Below are 21,777 nucleotides of genomic sequence, written 5' to 3'. Positions count from 1 at the left end.
AATCAATATACACCTGCTTTCCACAGGGCTTTGTGCAGAGTTCTATTGTTAATAGCCTTGCACTCCTGTCTTGCACACCAAGGAAAAGTCAGCCAGTCTGTTAACTTTCTCATTAAGATTTCCCTGGCCTGGTTGTCAACTTTTAAGATTGTCTAAGATTTGTCTAAAATTTGTCCTAGTTTCACCCCTATTGAAAGCACTAATCAGAAAAAATAGATATTCAATGACTTCTTAAGGCAAAGTGAATTTAAAGGTAAAAGAATAGGAAGGCAGAAAAAAGTGACTTTCTTGTGAATGTTGCCTCCCTGCATCATAAGGAGAACTCAAGTTTGACCCTGGAGAGGATATTAGTCCCCCAAGGGAAATATCCATTTATGAGAAGTTCTAGGGTTTTCCCACTATAACAGAGAGACGTGCAAACATTTTTGAAGATTGAAAACTTCCCTTATTACTTTTGTGGGACTTCAGTGGTCCAGATAGATATTTGCTTCAGCTTATTGACAGAAAGCTTTGCAGGAAGACTGTCTGTAGCCAGGACTACTAATATTCCAAAGACTAAGCCCTATGAGTTTCCCAATACCAGTTCTCTTTACAGAACTCTCTCTGTGATTTCTATAACGGTATTCCTTCTATTTTATCTCTCTGGTTTTTTGCTTTTTGTTTTTGTTTTTGTTTTTTTGGTGGAATGGGAGACAGAGAAGAAATGAAATCCATATTTTCTCCCTTTTGTTTCTCCATGCAGCACATATTTAGAGACACCTATTGCTTATACAGCAGGAAGCATTCCATAGATCTCCAGGAGATGCATACTTCTTGTGTTAAACATGTGAAAAGGGAAGAACATTCACAGAGTCTAAGTTAGATAGGTTAGAAAATAAAAGAATATACTTTTTTTCTATAACTATTCTCATTCCTGCCAATAGTGGTAGGGTAGATTTAAAATTTCCAATTAAAGGTAATATAACCTGTTACATTTTAGAATAGTTTCTTTGTCTAATTTGGCCATATATTTAGTGAATTTCAAGTGTAAGTGCTCATTCAGGGTTATTTCTCCTTTCACAAGAAGCATCTTTACGTCTCTTCCCAAGATGGCTAGATGTGTGTAAATAAAGCTGGCATGTTCTTTGCGGATGAAGGGTGAGGGGGATACCTGTGTGCTGCCCTCATTTCTGGCCACCAGACTAAGGTTGGTCTGGTCTGACTTCTGAACACTGCGTGCTGGTATCTGCCCTCCATGGCTAATCTCATCTGGGTTTTGTGAGTGTTGCGCTGGTGCTCACAACTGAAGCCCATAGTCGTTAAAATATGTCAGTGTTGGAGAGGTCTCTGCCTTTTTTATCCTTTTCGCCTAACACAGTGTGACAGGGGCTCAGCACCCCTGTTTTCCTCACCCCCAAATCTGGGTCATATGGGAACTCGAGGGAGCTCTGCATGCAATGCACATCTCATGTGTTCTCTCCTGAGACACACCTATTTAAGACTTCTCCTAGCCATCTGTGACATAGGAGAGCAGAACGGTAGTAGCCCCAAGTGTTCTAGAAGACTTCATTTTATCTAGTCTGATGTTTCAGTCAACTCACTCCCCACCTTTGGTCAAGGCCCAAGAAGCTTAGGCCATTTGGTTCTCAGAGAATCGAACTGTTCTTACCCTGGAAACACGCACAGAAAATCCTCCTCCTCCTCCTTACCTGAAAATGCTTTCTCCTCTCCTTATCTGGTAAGAACCTTCCTTCCTGTCTGTGTTCTCTGCACTCTGAGTTGAGTTAGGTTAAAGTTCTATCAATGAGTTTTCCTCATTTGGCTTCGGATCTGGAGAGGGAAGCTTTGCAATTTACAAAAGCCTTTCTCTCTTGACCAAACCTGGCTTTCAAAACCTTTTTTATCTGTATGGACTCAAAATCCAGTCTTCCTCCTTGATATATATATATATATATATATATATATATATATATATATATATATATATATATATGCATGCCATGTTATAATGTCTACCTAAACCCATTAATTAAATAAAAAGATCAATACTCTAAATAGTTACAAGAGTGTAATTTATAATAAGAGTTTAAAAGCTGGACCACAGTGGGTTAGAAAAATGAGGAATAGCATCTCATAGGCAGTGGAGCTTGCCCTGGACCTCGAAGATGGAAGAAGTAGGGTATATATGAAGAAGAGGGAATGGATCTTCAATCAGACTTTATATCATCTTCCCCTATACCCCCAAAGCTCTGTATTTATAACTCATGCACATTTAATACAGTCATTGTAATCTCCGAGTTATTCATAGATATGTCTCCTTGTAAGATTATAAATCATCTGAAGATAGGGATAAAAAACATTTTCTATTTGTATCTATAATATTACCCAGCCCTGTGCTTGTATATAGTAGGCTCTCATATATGTTCAAAATTTCAAATATTAAAAACGTAGGATTTTTAAATTATTTTTCTCTTAACTCTCCCTTTCAAAGCCACTCTGTTGCCTTGCCTCCTATATTACAGAAGAATATTTTCAAAACAGAAATCTGAAGAGAGATTTGCCTTAACTAATCTTCAAATCCCAGTTACTCAGATTCTCCTTTGTCTTCTTAATGTCTCACCTTCTGTCCTTTGGGATTTCCATATGGTGGTATTCTCCAGTTATTTATTTTATTGTAGTAAAACACAGCATAAAATTTACCATTTTGACCATTTTTAAGTGCACAGTTCAGTGGCATTAAGAACTTCCACTTTGTTGCACAGCCATCACCCATTCATTTCTAGGACTTTTTTGATTTCCAGAAGTGAAACCCCATACTCCAACCACCATTCTTTCCGTGTCTATGAATTTGACTCTAAACACCGTATATTAGTGGAATCATACAAAATTTGTCCTTCGATGTCTGGCTTATGAGGCTTAGCAAAACATCTTCAGCTTTCATCTATGTTGTAGCATGCGTCAGAACTTTCTTCCTTTTTAAGGCTGAATAATATTTCATCATATGCCTATACCACACTTGTTCCTCTGTCATCTCCAGTTTATGGGGAAGGTAAAATGCTTGTTACCATCCAATGGGCATCTCTATACACCTCTGGGTATATTTTTGTTGACTCAATTCTCTTTATATATTGAAATGTATGACTATTTTACTTAAGGGTTTGGACATGGTTCTTTCTAAAAAGAATACGCCATGTGATACGAACCAGAAATAGCATTTCCTCTGAGACAGTTAATAGTAGTTATGAGGTCAAGTAGAGTAATAGCTTGGATTTTTAAAAGAAAAACAAAGCTTTTTCTTTTTTTATTTTATGTCTTTAAACTTTCTTTCTTGCGTAAGTCTTTGAAGTGGCTAGAGATATCAAACTGGTGTGCCCTGGACCACTGATCCTAGAAGATGCTCTGTGCAAAAGGAGCACCGAGGGTCACATCAATTTGTGCGTTATTTCCGGTGGCATCCCTTGCAAGTTTTCTCGGCACATGAGCATTTAAAAATCTCTGGGAAGTCTTGCTGCTTTAAAAAGAAAATGCTCACTTTATTTTACTTAGCGTTTTCCAAACATGTCTGAACTCAGAATTATTTTTTAGTTGTTTATTTTGGTAACACTTTGAAATACGCCAGGTTAAAAACAAGGTAAAATCTCTAAGAAGGTAACAAAAGTGAGGGCATCTGTAAAAAACGAGAACGTGAGTTCTCTCAGAGCCCTGAGCTGAGAGGGTTGTGAGTCACAGATCTATAAATTCGCCTTGGTTTTCCCATCATTAGGACAAAGTCACTTAGCTTAGATTCATAGGCAGAGAATTCATGTTATTCGTTTTAAAATCCCTTAGCTAAACTGAAGAACTTATCTTGTCCACATAAAGAACATTGAAAAATCAATGTAGTAAACACTTTTAATATTTTTAGTCTGCATTTTTGTGGAAGACATAGCAATGTTATTTAAATAAAATGCTGCTTAGATGAAATTTTTCTTACAGCCTTTTGCTCTGTGAAACAAGTAATAAGTGAGGGTAGTTAAGTCCTTTGTTAGAAGCATGTCCATTATGAAAGACTGATTATTATCCATGAGTTCCCAAGTGGTAGAAGCTAGTGAGGAAGAGAAAGAGGTGAAAATGTAGAGAGAGGTTATCAAAGCCACTGGTAAAATCTTTAGAAAGCTATATGAGATTTATGGAGAAAGATGCATTTGCAAAAGAGCAAAGAGAACTAAGAAAACAAATTATCAGTTCCTTGCTTTCATGTCTCTGAGACTCTGAAATACCATTTAGTAAAGACTTTTCATAACTTAGTAAATTTTTTAAAAAATTTTTTGTGGAGGTAGAGTCTCGTTATGTTTCCCAGGCTGGTCTTGAACTCCTGGCCTCAAGCGAATCTCCTATCTTGGCCTCCCAAATTGCTGGGATTTCAAGTGTGCACTGCCACACCCAGACAACTTAGTGAATTCTTATTGTTTGTCTTTAGCTTCTATTTTTCAAATCTTACTAAGTAAATACCTTTAGTTTACTTTTAAACAAGCAACAGGGTTATTGAGGAAAAAGCAGGCAGAAAAATACATTCAAAAACTATATTTTAGGAAGAATAGAATCCCTGCAATGGAATGGGGGAAAGTGGGTAATAATAATAAAAACAGTAGAGGAGGAAAAACAACCAACAAGCAAAATCAAGTGTGAACAGGCCAGAAGCTATTCAAGGTTTAAGAAGTAGGTCCCATGGCTAACACTCGTAGAAGGTTAAGACTTTAAATCTTAGCTCAGTGATAGATTTTCTGTAGCAAACATAGAACATGGGTAACATTATTAGAGGGAAAAAAGAATGATATTGATATTTACCAGGTAAAGTCATTCATAACAGAGCTAGGAAGTGCCCACTCCTGGTAGTAAGCAAGTAGCTGATTTGGAAATTAGAAAAATACCCCTGGAAGGAAGTGCCAGCCAGTCCTAGTTAATCCAAATCACTTGGTCTTAGCTGAGTGACCATCTTCACTGGGTTTATCTTACAGGAGAGTCTGTCCAGGTAAATGCCATGTAGAAGGAAATGCCAGGTGTTTTTTTTGTTTGTTTGTTTGTTTGTTTGTTTTTCAGTCAGTGTAGGCAGATCATGCTTACAGACAAAAAGTCAGTTTTGTCATTACTCAGTCCTAGGTTTCTGAATTTTGAAAAGAGGAAAAGTTGATCAGCACACAAAATGTTTCAGGCAGCCACTAATCCTTCAAACTGAGGCAGAGTTTTGAACTTACCTGACTTACGCTTGGCTGGGTCCCATAAATGAGTCCACGGGTGAACCTGTCTGTCTCCCTGTTGTCACAGGCCTTGAGCCTCAGGAGAGGCCAAGAAGCCATTTGGGATAGAGTCATCATTCCATCTGCTGAAGGTATTTGACATTCTGCCCCTGCACCCTTTGATTGCAAGGCTTAGAGACTGATATTAAACTAATTTAAACAAAAAAGGGAATGGTGGGATCTGTATTAATCTGTTAGAGCTGCAATAACAAAGTGGCACAGATTGGGTGGTTTAAGCAAAAAAAAATTATGTTCTCACAGTTCTGGGGGTCAGAAGGCCAAGTCCAAGGTGTTGGCAGGTTTGTTTTCTCCTGAGGTCTCTCTCCTTGGCTTATAGCAAACTGCTCTCTTGCTGTGTCCTCACATGGCCTATTCTCTGTGTGTGCACATCCCTGATGTCTCTTTTGTGTGTCCAAACTTCTTCTTCTTAGAAGAGGACACCAATCCTACTGGATTAGGGCCGACCCTAGTGGTCTCATTTTAATTTAATCACCTCTTTAATGGCTGTATCTCCAACCGCAGTCACATTCTGAGGTACTAGGGGCTAGGGCTTCAGCATATGAATTGGGGATGGGGGAGAGTCCAGCCCATAACAGTGTCATTTGATCAAACCATCTAACTGGCAGGGAAACAGCTGAACTGAGAGAATGAATCATCAGTCACGCTCAAGATACTTTTCCTCTAAATGTTGTCTTTGCTCTTCTCTCTCAGTCTGCTTCATTGTTCCAAAACATCTACTCCATGGCTTCTAGCCACCTATGGCCTTAGTGCATTATTAAAGAGAAAAGGGATGCCCTCTTCCAGCTTGGGTTTGAAAACTCAAGGGAAAAGCCTCTGATTGGCCTATCTTGCATCAGGTGGTCACCCTCAAGCCAATCAGTGGCATGGGAATGAGGCACTTTGGTCCAGAATCACCCAGTGCTTGCCACCAGATGTGTCACTGCAGCCCGGTAGGTGGGTCTTACCAAGATGGCAGCCCTAATATGGTCATGTTTCAAGAATGAGTGAGATGGGAAGAGGCGGGGTTCTCCCAAGGAAGCTCACCACCAGGGGAAGAGTGACCAAAACAGATACTCAATGTGTCATTTTGGGGTCAAAGACAGTCAAGTAAGCAGGAAAGTTTCAATGCAATGTAATCAGGACCTTGAAGAGTGATGTGAGCTAACCCTCAGCAGAAAATATGCAGCACCTGATGGGAGCACCCAGCAGAATCTTTGTGGAGTAGGGGAGAGCAGCAGAGACTTCACGTAGGCAGTGACCTTAAACCTAAGACCTAGGAGGGGAAGGCTAGCCAGGTGAAGTGAGGCATGGGGAAGATGAGCCAAGGCTGTGGGAGCTTTAGGGGGACTGTAGGACGTCCATCATCATAGAGTGGAACATAAAGTTTGAGGCTGGAGAGTTCACGTCCTCAAAATAGGCAAACTTTGGAAGACTCACAGTGAATCAAAAATGAGCACGCATTTTTGGCAGTTTTCCCAATTAAACAACAAAGCTCAGAACTTCCATTAAGATATGTGGGGAGAAGATGCAAAATATGATTTGGTTTTTGTTCTCTTATAAAATTTAATATTACCCATAGCCTGAGTAGAGAAACACTAGTCTGAGCTCTGACATTAACTGTGACTCTAGGCTAGAAACATTCACTTGTTGGCTCTCAGTTTGTTCATGTATTTCAAATAAAGGATTTAGACTGTATGAACTTTTAGAACCCTGCCAGGTCAGTTGGTTTCTACTTATCTTCTGCCCAACAAGTGTGTAGTATGGACACTGGTGATCAGCTCCATTTTGCCTCCATACTGACCTCGGTTTTGGAATGTAAAAATCTGTCCTTGGCATGAGTCCTGCCCATGAACAACTACAGACTAATCATCAGGGCTTACATGTGAACAATGGAATATCAGTGCAAGGTCACCACACTGAGACTGACATGTGAGAGGTACAGACAGTGCTGAAGGAGAGGGGCATTTGGAGTACAGTGGTGAGAAAAGCCTCACAGAGCAAGTGGGATTTCAACTGGCTTTGAGGGTGGTTGTGATTAACACAGGGAAAGATAAGGAGGGAGAATGGGCCCCAGCTGGATGAGTGGGAACAAGAAAGCAGAGGTGGAAAAGGGCAGAGGTTATCCCAGGGAGAGGCACTCAGGCTTCAAAGGTCACCAATTACCCCCTCTGATGTCACTGCATGTCTTTGAAATATTCCAGAACATTTTTATCCCATTGTTTGACACTTCTTATGTCACCTGCTGGGGATCAACCCCCCTAGGAGTTGGTCCAACTCAGGTAAAGCAGCCATTTATGTGGCTTAAATAGTATTAATAGAAGATGGTCTCCCCCTTTGTCACCTACCATGTTTCCCAGTGACACTCAGCTGAGGTCACAGAAAACACCCACACAGAACCTCAGCCAACCCATCAAGGCTAACACTGCACAAGGAAGGTGTAAGAGTTGCCATCTCAACCATCATGATCAAACCATCATGGCCAATAGGACTATATGCCAGGTATGCTGTGTTAGGACTTTATAGCTGTTATTTCATCCAATTCTTCCAACAGCCCTATGAAGTGGGGTTGGTATTATTATCTCCATTTCTCCAAAGGAGGAAAATATTGCTTAGAGAGTTTCAGTGACCTGCCTAAGGTCACAAAGATACTAACTGATGGAGTTGGGACTTAGGCTCAGATCTCTGATGGCAGTGAGCTCACAGTCACTGCATTCGTGAGGTCATAATGATAGAGGTCCAGGAAGGGAAGCAGCTGGACCATGGGTCATAGGAGTCACTTGCCATTTACGTGGACTATCAACACCTTGGTTCATTGATGTAGGACCCCTACTCTGCCTTTCTTGATGAAATATTTGCTTGGTGGTTGTGCTGGGACATAATCTGGATACCAGAAGATTTTAGGGTAGGGTTGGATTCTAAAGAAAATACAAAACTTTTAGTAAATGAGAGAGGAAGAAGGTGTTTCAAGTAGAGAATTTCCATGGACCAAGTACGGATGTGGACATCATGGTGGAAAGATGAGGTGGGACTAGGGGTGGGTTGTGGGTGCAGGAGGCAATGAAGAGGAGTGTGGATTTGGAGCCAGGAAGAGCTGGGTTCTAGCCTTGACCTCAGCGCATGCATGGACAGGTCATGATCTCCCAGAACCTCAGTCTCCTCATATGTAAAATGATGCTATGAGAAAGGCTATATCAAATTGATAGTTCAGCACTGTACAAAGAGTAAACCTTTAATAAATGGTTGTTATTTTGTGTTTGAGGAATGAAATTCTTTCATGTTCCCCAGGCACTGAGTGATCACTTCTGCCTGGAAAATTTGACCATTTATTTAATTTCTCCAATTTGTCCTTCATTAATTCACTTGTGCAGTCCTTTCCTTAAAGAAGACCTATTTAACCCCTACTATATATCAAGCACTGTGGAAACAAGGACAAGTAAGCGGATCCAGTGACAGATGTGTCATACACATACAAACACACACAAGTATACAATGTCTTATTGCCCACCTAGAATACGGGGGAAGAAAAAGTCACTTATTACTGTCCTGAACGTTGGAAACACTTGGGGAAAACCAAGCACAGGGCAGAAATCCTGGTCTCTGCTGATAGTTGAATAGGGAACTTATTCCCAGGCAGGCTCTGCTTCCCAACAGTTAGTTTTCATAGTGTGTGTGTGAGTGTGTGTGTGTGAGTGTGCCAGTGGGAAGTGCACACCCCCCTCTCCTGGTTAGGAGTCCATGATCAGCCCCCACTAGGAATCCATACATGGGAGGCAGCACTCTCTTTCCCACCGACCAATGGGACACAGACGCCTCTCCTAGCTTCCTGAAGGACTCTGAGACTGAGCCAGCCCTGGGGGCCAGAGGCAGATCAGCTGCCTTGGTCAGAGCCCTGAGGTGGGGCTTTGGAAGCTGGGAGACCCCGGTGCTCTAGGCTCTTCTGCGATGCAGTTGAACTCTGTAGTGCAGGGCAGCTCTGGGGAAACGGGGCCTTTGTGAAACATTCCTTTGATGAGAAGCATAATATAAATACAAATTGCTATTATGTCAGCTTCTGAGGAGCCACTTCAATCCATTTGGGCACCTTTGATTCTGTTCTCCAATTCCTTTTCTCCTTTAAAAAATTTAATAAGAGCATGTTTTCATCTGGCCTCAAGGGAGTAATTTATTTATTTAAAGTAATAATAAAGTTTCAGCATAATCCCTAGTTCCCAAGGGGTAAAGAGACTCTTTGAACAATTTATTTTTCCCATCCTTGAAGTGCAAGAGAGACCAAGAGGCTGCCGTGTGGTGTCCGAGAGCCCACTGCCATGGCAACAGCCAAGGCCTCTCTGCTGCCCAGCCAACAGCAGCTGGGAATCAGGGCGATGGAAAATGGACTCATAGCTCTCTTCCCTCCCTCTCTTTGCTACAAGTTCCCCCCTTTAAGAAGCTGGTGGATAAAACGGGATACAGCCCCAGATCAGCTGTGTGAGTAAGAACAGCAAGCATGAAAGCTTGTCCTGGCTGCAGGGTACAGGCTCCCAGGAGGCCGGTGAGTGCGGATGGAAAGGACAACTGCTCTGGATTCCCTGTTCAGGCTACAGAGTCAGAACACAGCGCTCTGAGAGCGGGATGAGTGGGCCTATCTGTGGCAGACAGGAAGAGTTCAGTCTCCAGTGGGTGCTAAGGGTGACTGGACCACCTCTGCTAGGAAAATCAATGTTTGACACTTATCTGCCAGACAATGTTTTAAGTATTTTATATGCATTATCTCATTTAGCATCTATATGAAGCACATACCACTGTTATTACCATGTTTTAGATAAGCAAAATGAAGCTTATTTAGGTAACGTGGCCAAGGTCGTACAGCTAGTAAGTGATAGACTTGGGATTCAAAACTAAGGTTGGCTTCAGAACCCAAGTTTGTAGCCACTATAGACATTGCCTCTTGGGTTGGATTTGGTTAGGGAAGGCTGATGAGAATGGGGCTATATCAGTTAGGAATGCTTTTGATTGCAAGCAACAAAAACCTGACTTACTGTGACCTAAATAAATAGGAGTTTCTTCTTCTCTCCTACTAAGTGTCTAGAGGGAGGCAGCAGCTGACACACACTTGACAGGTCAGTGATGGACGATGTTCTCATGCCCTTCTTTTTGTGCTCATTACCTCCTTGTCACAAGAAGGCTGTATACCTCCAGACATCACATCTGTACTGAAGGCAGGAGGAAGGAAGGGAAAAAGGTTGAGGCCAGCACTGTCACCTTCTAGCAGGAGAAAAAAAAATGCTTTTCAGAACCAACCTCTCCCCAACAAGAGCAGACTTCTACATCTCATTTGGTGAGAAGGGAGTCACACAGCCTCCCTACCTGGAAGGCAGGCTGTGGAAAACAAGAATTGATTTCTCTGTGCCCTAGAGTAGAAGGACAGGAAAGGCTTTTTGTAACTGCTTCACAACTAAAATTTGAGCTGGGCATTGGATGGTCAGAGACAAGGGGAAGCTGCTAGAGGGGAAAGTTGCAAATATAAAGACAGTGTCTGGGTTCCTTTGTGCTGCACAAAATACCCCAGACTGGGTAATTTATAAAGAACAGAAATTTATTTCTTACAGTTCTGGAGGCTGGGAAGTCCAAGATCAAGGCAACTTCATTTGGTCTGGTGAGGGCCTTCTTGCTGCATCATTACACAGCAACCTAACCCAAAGAAGCCTCTTTTAAAAGGGCCTTAATCCCATTACAAGGGAGGAGCACTTGTGGCCTAATCACTTCTTAAATGTCCCACTTCTTAATACCATCACGTTGCAACACCTGAATTTGGGACGTGGCACATTCAGACCATAGCAGATGGTGAGGCAGGCTAGGTCTGGATCTGGCGTTTACATAAAGCACTGATGAGAGAATGGATTGGAAAGCCCACTGGGGCTTGGACTGTGGTGCAATGTAAGTACCAGTCCAGTGAGCCAAGTTCCATCTTTACAGGCATGTGCTGTTGTTTCTATGCTCCTGTCAACCCCATTCTCTTGCTTCAAGCTTTAACAAGATGCATGTGTTAGTTACTTTAATTTGTAAATTTCAAAGAAATTGTCCCAAGGCTTAGGGCTGGATGCCATTGCTGAAAAAAAGTTCTAGGTTCATATATGAAGAGACCCTTTGTGCTTCATTTAAAGTAGATTGTATCACTTTAAATAGAGGACAGCTGAATTCATCCTTTTCTATTTCCATTTGCTCATTCCCATTGGGAACGTCCTTTCTATAAGACGAGAGAATCTGTCGTTGATTAGGGGAATTATGAATAAGAAACAATGACAATAGGGGTTGTGTTAGGTGACAGGATATGGGGTAATTTATTATTATCATTACAACATTTTCATTAAAGTTGAATTATATTTTGGTTAAAAAGAAAAGGAAAAATATTTAAGGTCATTGGAAAAGAATACATGGTCAAGTTGCTATGACAGTTGTTCTAGTAGAGAAAAAGATGAGTCTTAGTAAATGTAATTGTCAGAAACTTTTCTGGAGGTGGAGCTATTACCAATAGGCTTGGGGGTGCACTCCGGGAGTCCCCTATGGCTGTTCCTTGATGTGGGGATGTCCTTCTTTCTAGGTGAGTCCCACTTGGCTCTTGGGTTCCTCCAGCCTCCCTGTGGCTATTCTAGTCTCCCAACGACATAGAGGCCATGCCAGGTTATTGCCACCAACTCAGCACACAGGTCCTCAATGTCCCTCTTTGCAGAAGATTTATTCCTGGGGGGTCTCTGGAGCTTCCCTCTTCTCCTCTTAGCTGGGGGGGTAGGGGAGACACACTTTACTCAATTGCAGGGTAACCAGAAGTTTATTTAGGGTGTCTTTCACAGGGTCCTCTTTTGAGCTCTTTGCTAGCATTGGACTGCCTTTCACCCTCATCATACCCTGATGTAAAATGCCACTTTTCATCATGTCCCTTAAGAAACCTAATCACGTTTAGTACTCTATGAGTTTAGGACCCTGACAGATGCTTTCGGAGGCTGCAGAGAGACTAGAGAACCCCTCTCCCCCAGTACATAAATCCCAGGCTCTAGCTGTCCTGCACAGTATGTCATACTTCTCAGGGCCCTCCCCTTTAAAACTCACACTCTTGTCACGTGCCTGTCTACAGTCACACACCCCCACCCCCGAGTGTGTGTCCCAGTCCACCTCTCCAGGATTTTCTAGGGCCTTCCCCAGCACACACAACCCCTCACCACCTTTGCCACCTCTCCCAGGACAGAAATCACAGAAACTGCTCAAGTCTGTTGTCCAAAGACCCTCTTCATCTTTGAGAAAGACTGTCATGTCCATGTTTCCTTGCTTTTGCCCTATGTGCTATCGGTTCACAGTCTCTTCAGGAAGGAGGCAAGGCATACCACTTCAATGAAGGAATTTCAGGAAAACCTGACTTCACCTGAATGCTCATTCACTTGCAGAATTCTTCTCCAGCAAGCCCCTGTGCTGAGTTAGGTCCTGTTTGTAGGTGCTGAGGGTACAAACAGATAGAAGCCAAGTTCTGTCTTCCAGAGGGTTAGAAATCAGGAGTTAATAATTAAGAAGTGTTGAGGGAAAAAATTCAAAATTTGAGAAGTAATTAATAGATACAAGTTTCCTGAGAGTTAAGCCAGCAAATGGTCCTATAGATTAAGCTTTAGGAAAAAAAAAAAAAAAAAAAAAAAAAGCCCCCTTGCACTGTCTTCCAATTCTTGTTTTCCTGGTAGATCAAATGAGAGCTAAATGAGTTCTGCCATAGAAACCTTCTATAGCTCCCACCTACCTGCAAATTAGAATGTGAGTGCCTAGCAACAGCCAGGCCTATGTGATTGTTTTGAACCCACTCTTCCTACCTGTATCTACCAGTGTACCCTCTGGCTCTCTACATGGTGTCAACTCCAACTGTGCCTCTTCCCCCAAGCACAGATGTTCCCGTGACATTTATTCAGGTTATTTTCACCACATGGTGGTCTTATTAATCTCGTCTCTCAAAATCCCACTTACCAGTTCAAGGTCAAGAAACCCTGTCTAATCCAGGAAGCGATTTCTGGGTTCCCAGGTGGGACTTTCCACTCTATGGAATGAACATGGTTAAAAGTGTAGGTTCCAGAGTCAGACTGCTTGGATTCAACTCCTAGATCTGCATGTGCTTGCTGTATAGCCTTGGGCAAGTTATGTAATATTCCTGATCCTCAATTTCCCCATCTGTAATATGGGGTCCATAATAAAACATTCCTCAAGCATTACATGAATTAGTATGTATTGCTCCAGACAGAGCTTGGCACATTATAAGTACTATTTGAAGATTATCATCATCATCATCATCATCATTGCCATTAATTTTATTGGTTGATCCCACTCTTGCAGAATTAATCCTAGAGGCCCTTAGATCGTTATGATTTCACTTCTTATTCCTCCTTTTTTACCCCCATGAGGTCTCTATTAGTTTTCTATTGCTGCCATAAAAAATTGTCACAAACTTAGTGGCTTAAACACCAAAAATTTATTATTCTGTAGTTCTGTAGGTCAGAAGTCCAAATGGGTCTCACTAGGCTAAAATAGAGGTATTGGCAGGGCTGTGTTCCTTTCTGGAAGCTCTAGGGGAGAATCCATTATCTTGCTTTTTCCGGCTTCTAGAGGCCACCTGCATTTCTTGGCTTGTGGACCCCATCTTTCATTTTCAAAAGTGGTGACGTTACCTCTCTAACTCTTCTTGCGTAGTCATGCCTCCTTCTCTGATTACAGGCAGGAAAGAGTCTCCAGTTGTAAGAAGATGTGGACTTAGACCACACCCACTTGGACAAATTAATCCAGGAAAATCTCCCCATCTCAAAACTCTTAAGTTCATCACATCTGCAGTCTCTTTATCCATGTGAGGTAACATATTAGTAGGTTCCAGAAGTTGACGTCTCTGGGGACCATTGTTCTGTATACCACAAGGTCCTTGAAGGCAGATCTTCTTTTCCCTCCTAACTATTCCCCATGAGTGTTGGCATGAAAAATGCTTTTACGAAATGTTGTTGGACTGAATCCAATGCTCTGAGTGTAAGCGAAGAAAAACTCAAGGACGATTTTGAAGAGTTGATTGTTGTTTTTCAGAACATATTTTCTCAATATTATTTGTGAAAATTATTAGAATGAATTGTTATGCTTTTTTGAATTAATATTCTAGGCAGGAAATTTTTTTTGAGCCCAGATATCAATCGCAGTAAATCTTTAACAACAACAACAAAGTAAGTGTCATGGCATGACTGCCAAAGGGCAGTGTGTTTTACGTTATTCTGTACAGCCCCCGAAAAACATCAAGGTGTAGCGTGGTGTTACTATTAAAGCTTTGCAGAATAAGGAACAGATGCACAGAGAGGTTAAGTAACTTGCCCAAAGTCACAGTGTAATCCAGAGATAAAAGCTGAAATAATCAAATCTTGGCATTTTGATGATTAAGCTAGCCATTTCTCACAGCTTTTGACTCTAAAAGTCCTTCCTTGTCTTCAACCAGAGCACTTTGACCTTTCTCTTCTTATCATTAACCACTCAAATTATGTCCAATTTATTGTCTTCATGCTATCTTTGACATAATATTCTAATATGGCCATAATGCAAATGACGTAAGCAAATGACAAAAGCAATAATACCGCCAGAGTGGGGGGCATGTTTGGAGAATGTACACGCCTCACTTATGCTATGCTATGGGGTGTACATGAGGAATTAAGTAGCTCATTCAATGAGTAGTGACGGAGCATCTGTAACTTTTATGGGTTTCCTCACTGGCCTTGTGGAGTGTTTATAGTGTGGTCATGAAAACAATGCTTCAAATAAACACATACATGTGCGAAGAGTGTTAACAAAGAAGAAACGCAGGCTGCTCTAGGAAGAAGCAACTAATGAAGCTGGAACCCTTCTACAAAACGCCTTGAGAGCCAGGCTAAAGGATTTTGACTCATTGCAATAACAAAAACACAAAACAACGTCTGCTTGAACCAGGGTTACACCTCTGGGAGCAAAACAGGAAAGATAACTAGGTCATGACAGTGACATGTCTCAACCCAGTGTTCTAATTCTCTCTGGCATTCCAGTGATTGTTACAGAAATGTGGAAGAATTGACCAACTTGGTTCCAGCATTGACGATTCATTGGGCAAACGAGTTCTACCATGCTGGCACCATAGACAATCTCTTTGTGACCCAACTCAAGAGACGACATTCAAATACATTTCAGCTTGTTATTTTTAAAATAATCTGTTATAAATTCAGTTTAATTGATTTAGTCACAAGGGCTTTAAAGAGCACCTCCTGTGCAGCCCACTCCAGGCTGAACATCATGGGAGAGGCTGTTAAGCAGCTAATAGGCCCACTTTGGAGGCACGCCCATGAAAACACGAAAGGATAATGCGATTAAAAATATATTAATATGATCAGGTTCCACGCCGTGTGGAACAGGCTGCTGCTGCTCTGTAAGTTCGGGAGGAGAGCCATGAGGGGAGAGGGTACACGCTGACTAATGTATACCAGTTGTTCTAGAACCTAAATGCCTACATGAGATTTTTAGCTCTCAAAATGCATTCCCTTTTTGGTCATTTTTCCTTTTCTTGCAATTGTCTTTGAAACTGAAAGAAATGTTGGATTCCCTTAGTTTCACCCTCGCATTCAGCGTGGTCCAACAATGGATTCTGCATGTTGGGGTGGTAGTGAGCTCCTGTCATTGGAGAGGCTCGCGCAAAGCATGGGTGACCATCTTCACGCAGTGTTGACGAAGGGGTTCCTATATTGTTTGGGAGATTTCACAAGTTGACCTCTTACGGTCAGCATTCTCCTTGTCTATATTCACAGGACTAACAAAAACATAACATCGAATGCTCCTTATTCAGGGTGAATGACCCACCACAGCATACTCCGCATGTGCAGGTTATGTGAATCTTTGCCCGGATGAATATGTTGCCTTTTTCTCTTGATATGGGTGGAAGTGTAACATAGGAGTACTGAGCACCCAGACGCATGGGAAACTAAACAAAAACTCCCCTATTTCATGGCCTTGCTTTGGGATCCCTCCTGAGTGTCATGAAAATGTTTACGAAGAAAGGGCGATCTCTGTGACTCTGAAGAGAAACAAAGTTAAGTTGTGATTGCCGTATGCTTGCTAGCACTCACTAAGCTCCTGGGTTCCTTTGCTGTGCTGGGTTGATTTGGGTAAATACCTCTTATCCTTATTGCCTGGCAATGTTGTCTCGATGTTTCTGGGTTTATTCCTAAATGCTCTTCACTTTCTACCACACCCACTGCTCCCACCTACAGCATTTGCCAGTGGTCACAGTGCCTACAGGTAGAAAAGTGGAATTATTTAACTCTGCACACTGGCCTCTGCTTTATTTGGGCAAGGTATGACTTTAGAGCTGCCTATCAGAAAAATGAGAAATTAGCTCATTAGAAGAATGAAGACTTCATATTAGATAAAGAAGAGCCACGTGGGCTGTCTAGACTGCTATGGCCATGCAGGCATTATCAGAGGTAATTTCTTCATATTATACCTTCAGCCAAAGCCAATTCTTCTCCCTGTTTGAAAAATTAGGAAAAATTAAATGCAGATTACCAAATTCCTGCGTCAGCCCCGCCCTGTCAGATCATTCAACAAGCTCAGTGGAATTATAGATACAATCATCTGCTGAGGACCTAGAGATTTGACCACCAAAGATTGTAGCCCTAACATATCTTCAGAGGACCCACATTGAAATTGTTAGGAACTCTGTAAGGTATGAACAAATTTTGGAAGATTATTATTTATCTCTAACTGTACATAGTATTAGAGTGCACAAATGCTCTATTTGAGCAGATTTACTTATTGAGTATCTGATAAGTCTTTTTTTGTACGAAGCATGTTATGACTAAAAAATATTCAAAAACTACTGATTTTAATCTAACTCCTTTATTTTGTGTTTAGAAAACTGAATCTCAAAATGGTTAAGAAGCTTCAAAAATATCACTTAAAATTTTGGAGGTAAAGCTATTACTTAAGTGGGAGATGGGTAGACTGGATGTGAATTAGTGAGTGATACTGTCCTTCTATTTTCATTTTAGTCATTCAATTCTTTCAGTTTCCCTTCTGTATTTGTACCACAAGTCAACCATGCTCTGTTCCCAATCTTCCTTGGAGAACTAATTTTTATTCTCTATAGCCTGTTTGGAAACCCTACCTGCCCAGAAGTCACCCCGAAGTTTCTAGCACCAAACTCTATTTCTAATGAGATGATTTGTTTATATAGTATTTTCTGGTTTTTATTATTTAGCTTTTTTGTTTTTGCTTTTCAAAATAGGTGTTTTATTATCCAATGCCTTATTTAGTCATCATAACATCCCAGTGAGATAGATGAAGCAGGTATTAGTAAAGCAGTGGTCCCCAACCTTTTTGGCACTAGGGATCATTGTCATGGAAGACAATTTTTTTCTGTGGACCAGGGAGGAGGGGATGGTTTCAGGATGATTCAAGTGTATTACATTTATTGTGCACTTTGTTTTTATTATTATTGCATCATAATATATAATGAAATAATTAAACAACTCACCGTAGGTTGGGGACCCCAGTTTAAAGCACATTACACATATAGCAAAGTGTCTGTACAGGTAGAACTAATTTTTTTAACAAGAGAATTTGCCTGCTGTTTCATTGTATAGATGGGCACAGAAAATCACTTTGGTACCCTTCAAATTTGCCTCTTTCCTGAGCAAACAGGTGGCCTCTCCTAACTAGAAAAATACAAGATATAAAGGGTTAAGCCTTTGCATTCTTCCAATATCCTATAGTACGCTAAGTTGGGAAAGAGATGAATAAATTTGCAAAAATGCTAAGGGGTCCCATGTGAGGCAAGGGATACTCATATTCTAAATATCCATCTCCCTTTTTTGTTTGTTAAAATGGTTATTTTTATTATTTTAATTGATACATAATTATACATATTTATAGGGTGCTGTGTGATTTTTCAATAAACATACACCATGTGTAATGATCAAATCAGGGTAATTAGCATATCCATCATTCCTTAGTGTTGGGAACATTAAAAATCCTCTCTAGCTTTTTGAAAATATATAAGTTGTTGACTATCATCACCCTAGAGTGCTGTAGAATACTAGAACTTATTCCCCCGTATCTAGCTGTAATTTTGTATCCTTAATAACCTTCTTCCTATTCTCCTCTTTTCCCTCCCTTTTCCAGCCTCTAGTAACCACTATTCTACTCTCTACTTCTATGAGATCAACTTTTTTAGCTTCCACATGTGAGTGAGAACATGCATACTTATCTTTCTGTGTCTGGTTTATTTCACTTAACATGGTGTCCTCCAGGCTTATCCATGTCACTGTAAATGATAAGATTTCAAGATTTCACTCTTTTTATGGCTGAATAATATTCCATTGTGTATATATGCCCAATTTGCTTAATCCATTCATTCATCAATGGATGCTTAGGTTGATTCCATATCTTGGTTATTGTGAATAGTACTATAATACACATGGAAGTCCAGATATCTCTTCAACATATTTATTTCCTTTCTTTGGATAAATACACAGCAGGAGGACTACTGGATCATATTGTAGTTCTATTTTTAGTTTTTCGAGGAACTTCTATACTGAAACATTTCCTTTTAGATCTTCTTTGATAGTTTGAGCTGGGTCAACTGACATCTGTTGGTGAGAAAGAACTTTAAACATCTGGAACTATTCCTCTGGTGTTAACCTCGGGGCCTGGAAGTCTTGGGGAAGAGCCCAGAAATTGTACTGCTAGGTATATGAGTGTAATCACTTACCTGTAACTAGGAGATCACAAGAAGGAGTCCCAACTACAGCCAATAACAGAATCCGGAGCAGAAAAGGCATCAGCTCAGTCATAAACATAACATAGGAAGCTGTGTGGTGTAGGGCTGTTTCCTTCTGGTGATAAAAGAAACAAAGGCAACTTCACTGGGGATACACTAATGGACATATCAGTCCCCCAAGTTCTCTCTCTTCTGACATTGGAATGAAGATTGGCCCCACTGGCAGAAGTTCTTAGATAATTAAAGAAGAAGGCTCACGAGGAAGACATTAGACCCCTACTAATATGAATATACAGGTCCCCAGGAGAGTCTCACCTATAGATGAGATGAGGTATAGGTTTTAGGTAAAGAGCTCGAGGACTTTGCCCAAGGTCACATGGCTAAGCAGAACCCGGAACTACAAGTTCCTTCCCCAGCACCTTGCTGTTTCTCAGCCTGCACAGCATGCTCAACTCACTCCTAATGATGCTACCTTAACCACCCTCCCATTTCTCACGCCTTTGAGTGGAAATGTGACCTTGGAGTGGTGGCAAGTCATAAATCCTCCTGAGCCTTTTTCCTGCTCGTGTGTTGGCTGTTCCCCATCTAATTTTTCACATTGTTAGGGACAGTTCTCGGAAACCATTACATGCATCATCCAAGGGCCCTTAGGCACAGCCCTGGAATGCTGAGAACTACTGTCCTGCGTGTGGGCATCTGGAGGTAAAAGATGATTCTCCTTCTCCAGATCCTTCCCTGAGAGGCTGACAGGGAGACCAGGGGCACCTTAACTTTTCAGCAGAGTCTGCAGGGCCCCTGGGAGTGCATTGTCCTGGCTCCTACAGACTTCCATTGTGGTGAGTAGTATGCATGATAATGGCAGTTTAGTTCTTTTCCCTTGAAGATAGCTTTTAAATTTGCTCTGTTGGCCTCTTGATGAAATAGCTTCATGCATATTAATGACATCTTTTATTTACTGAGCAGCACCATTAAGCACTTTGAAATACCAGATTCCACCCAAGGTCTCCAGGGAAACAAGCCAGTATTGCTAGACTTACTGGATGAATGGGAAACTGAGGAAACAAAAAAAGCTCAGTAACTTCCTGAAAGCAACACAGAAAGTCCCTGAACTACATATGCTGTCTGCCTAGCAGATGGTTATGGTCTTGGCTGGGCAGTATTATACTGGGCTTCCTGCATGTCCATTCATGCAGGCTTTTATTGAGCACTTGCCATGTGCACACCACTGGCCTGAGCACTGAGTGGGGATGAAGGTGAATACAAGACTGACAAGGCATTAAGGCACACGGAATGGCACCCTCTGCTTAAGTAATGTCAAGTCTCTGCTAGCCTGAGAGCACACTTAGAGCGGACATCATTGAAGACTTTGAAGGCTTACTACCTGTAAATGCCCATGCTTCCTGTCCCAGTAACTCCACCTCTAGGCATGCAGCCATGAAAGCAAATGAGTTGGGTGCAGATGACTGGGAAAAGATGACCATGGTGAAGCTTCCAATGGGGACAAAAATCTGCAGACTAATAATTTCATTTCGATAAACTTTATATGTGGATGTCTGTGGGATTGTACACATATGTTATGCATTTAGATAAATAGATGGGAGCAGATAGGAATATATATACATACATATATATACATATATGATAGGAGATTATGAGAAAGACACAACTAGAGAAACACTTGGGGAATTTCAGAGAGAACACATACGCAACAAATGGCAATGTTGGGGGAGAGTAGAAAGGGACACATTCTTCTTTTTGTCTTCATGTAATATTTTAATAGATTAGCAGTAATTTGATTGTGTTTTAGTATTTTTAAAAATAAAATGTTCAAAAGTAAATACCTAAAAGTCACTGTCCCCAACCTCAAGGACCTTATGACCCAGGAGAGAAGACAAAGAAACATTGACTACATTATCAGAAAGAACAATATAAAGACACTGTTAGTACATGAAAGGCGTTGTCTTAACAAGGTATATAGAAGACAAAAAGGCCACATGTCAGGAAAAACAGCTTCCCACCAGGAATATTGACCAAGGACTCCATTCCTCCCTGTCTAGAGTAGTAGCTGCTGGGGAATTGCCCCTTTGGGTCCTGGGGTGGCCCCTCTCAGATCCGCCCACCTCGGGAGAGAATCACAAGGCAGCCCCAGACCCCCAAGCAGGCAAGTGCCAAAGTTGGACCAACCCTTTTTAGGTGCCTGTTCCAATCCCACTGCCTTCACCTGTCTGTCGGGAAGGTGGCCTGCACGAGCCTCAGAGCTGATCAAGGAGTAGATTTTGGTAGCTTTGCTGATCTGAATTTTCCCTGGAACTTTGAGCTGTTCCTGGCAAGTGTCAAAACTAAATCCAGGTAAGTTCACAGATATTCATTTTGCATTCTGTGTATGTGCATCCCTAGGCAGGGTCCCTGAGGTCTCTCCTCACCTGTGGGGTGAGGAGGGTGCCCCAGGCTGACGCTCGGTGCAAGGTGCCTGCTGTGACATGGTGCTGCTGCTGTCAAAAACCATGCCCTTCTGGGCAGAGGCACATGTAGGACAGTGTTAGTAACAGTCCTCAGCCAAAAACACATGCGAAGGGTGGGGAGGGCCAAGGAGGGTGCCTCATTCTGACAGGAAAACCTAGGATGGCTTCACTGGGTAGGAAACATTTGTGCAAATAAATGAAGGACTGGATTTTGATTAGTAGGGAACATGGGACAGGTACTATAGGAAGAAGAAATGCAACATCTAACATTCAAATAGGAGCT

General features: G+C 41.5%; 1 long non-coding RNA gene across 2 annotated transcripts in view; it reads left to right on the top strand.

The window, feature by feature from the left end:
- The first annotated feature begins 7,485 nt into the window (after positions 1-7,485).
- The window catches only part of LOC105885402 (uncharacterized), a 46,344-nt gene continuing 32,052 nt past the window's right edge, over positions 7,486-21,777 (top strand). For both annotated transcript variants that reach the window (XR_012912843.1, XR_012912842.1), the window contains exons 1-2: positions 7,486-7,754; positions 19,760-19,868. This is a non-coding gene — a long non-coding RNA (uncharacterized LOC105885402). The remainder of the gene's footprint in view (positions 7,755-19,759; positions 19,869-21,777) is intronic.

The sequence above is a fragment of the Microcebus murinus genome, chromosome 17 (assembly GCF_040939455.1).
Source record: "Microcebus murinus isolate Inina chromosome 17, M.murinus_Inina_mat1.0, whole genome shotgun sequence".
NCBI classification, from domain to species: Eukaryota; Metazoa; Chordata; class Mammalia; order Primates; family Cheirogaleidae; genus Microcebus; species Microcebus murinus.
This window is presented reverse-complemented; position numbering and strand designations above follow the sequence as displayed.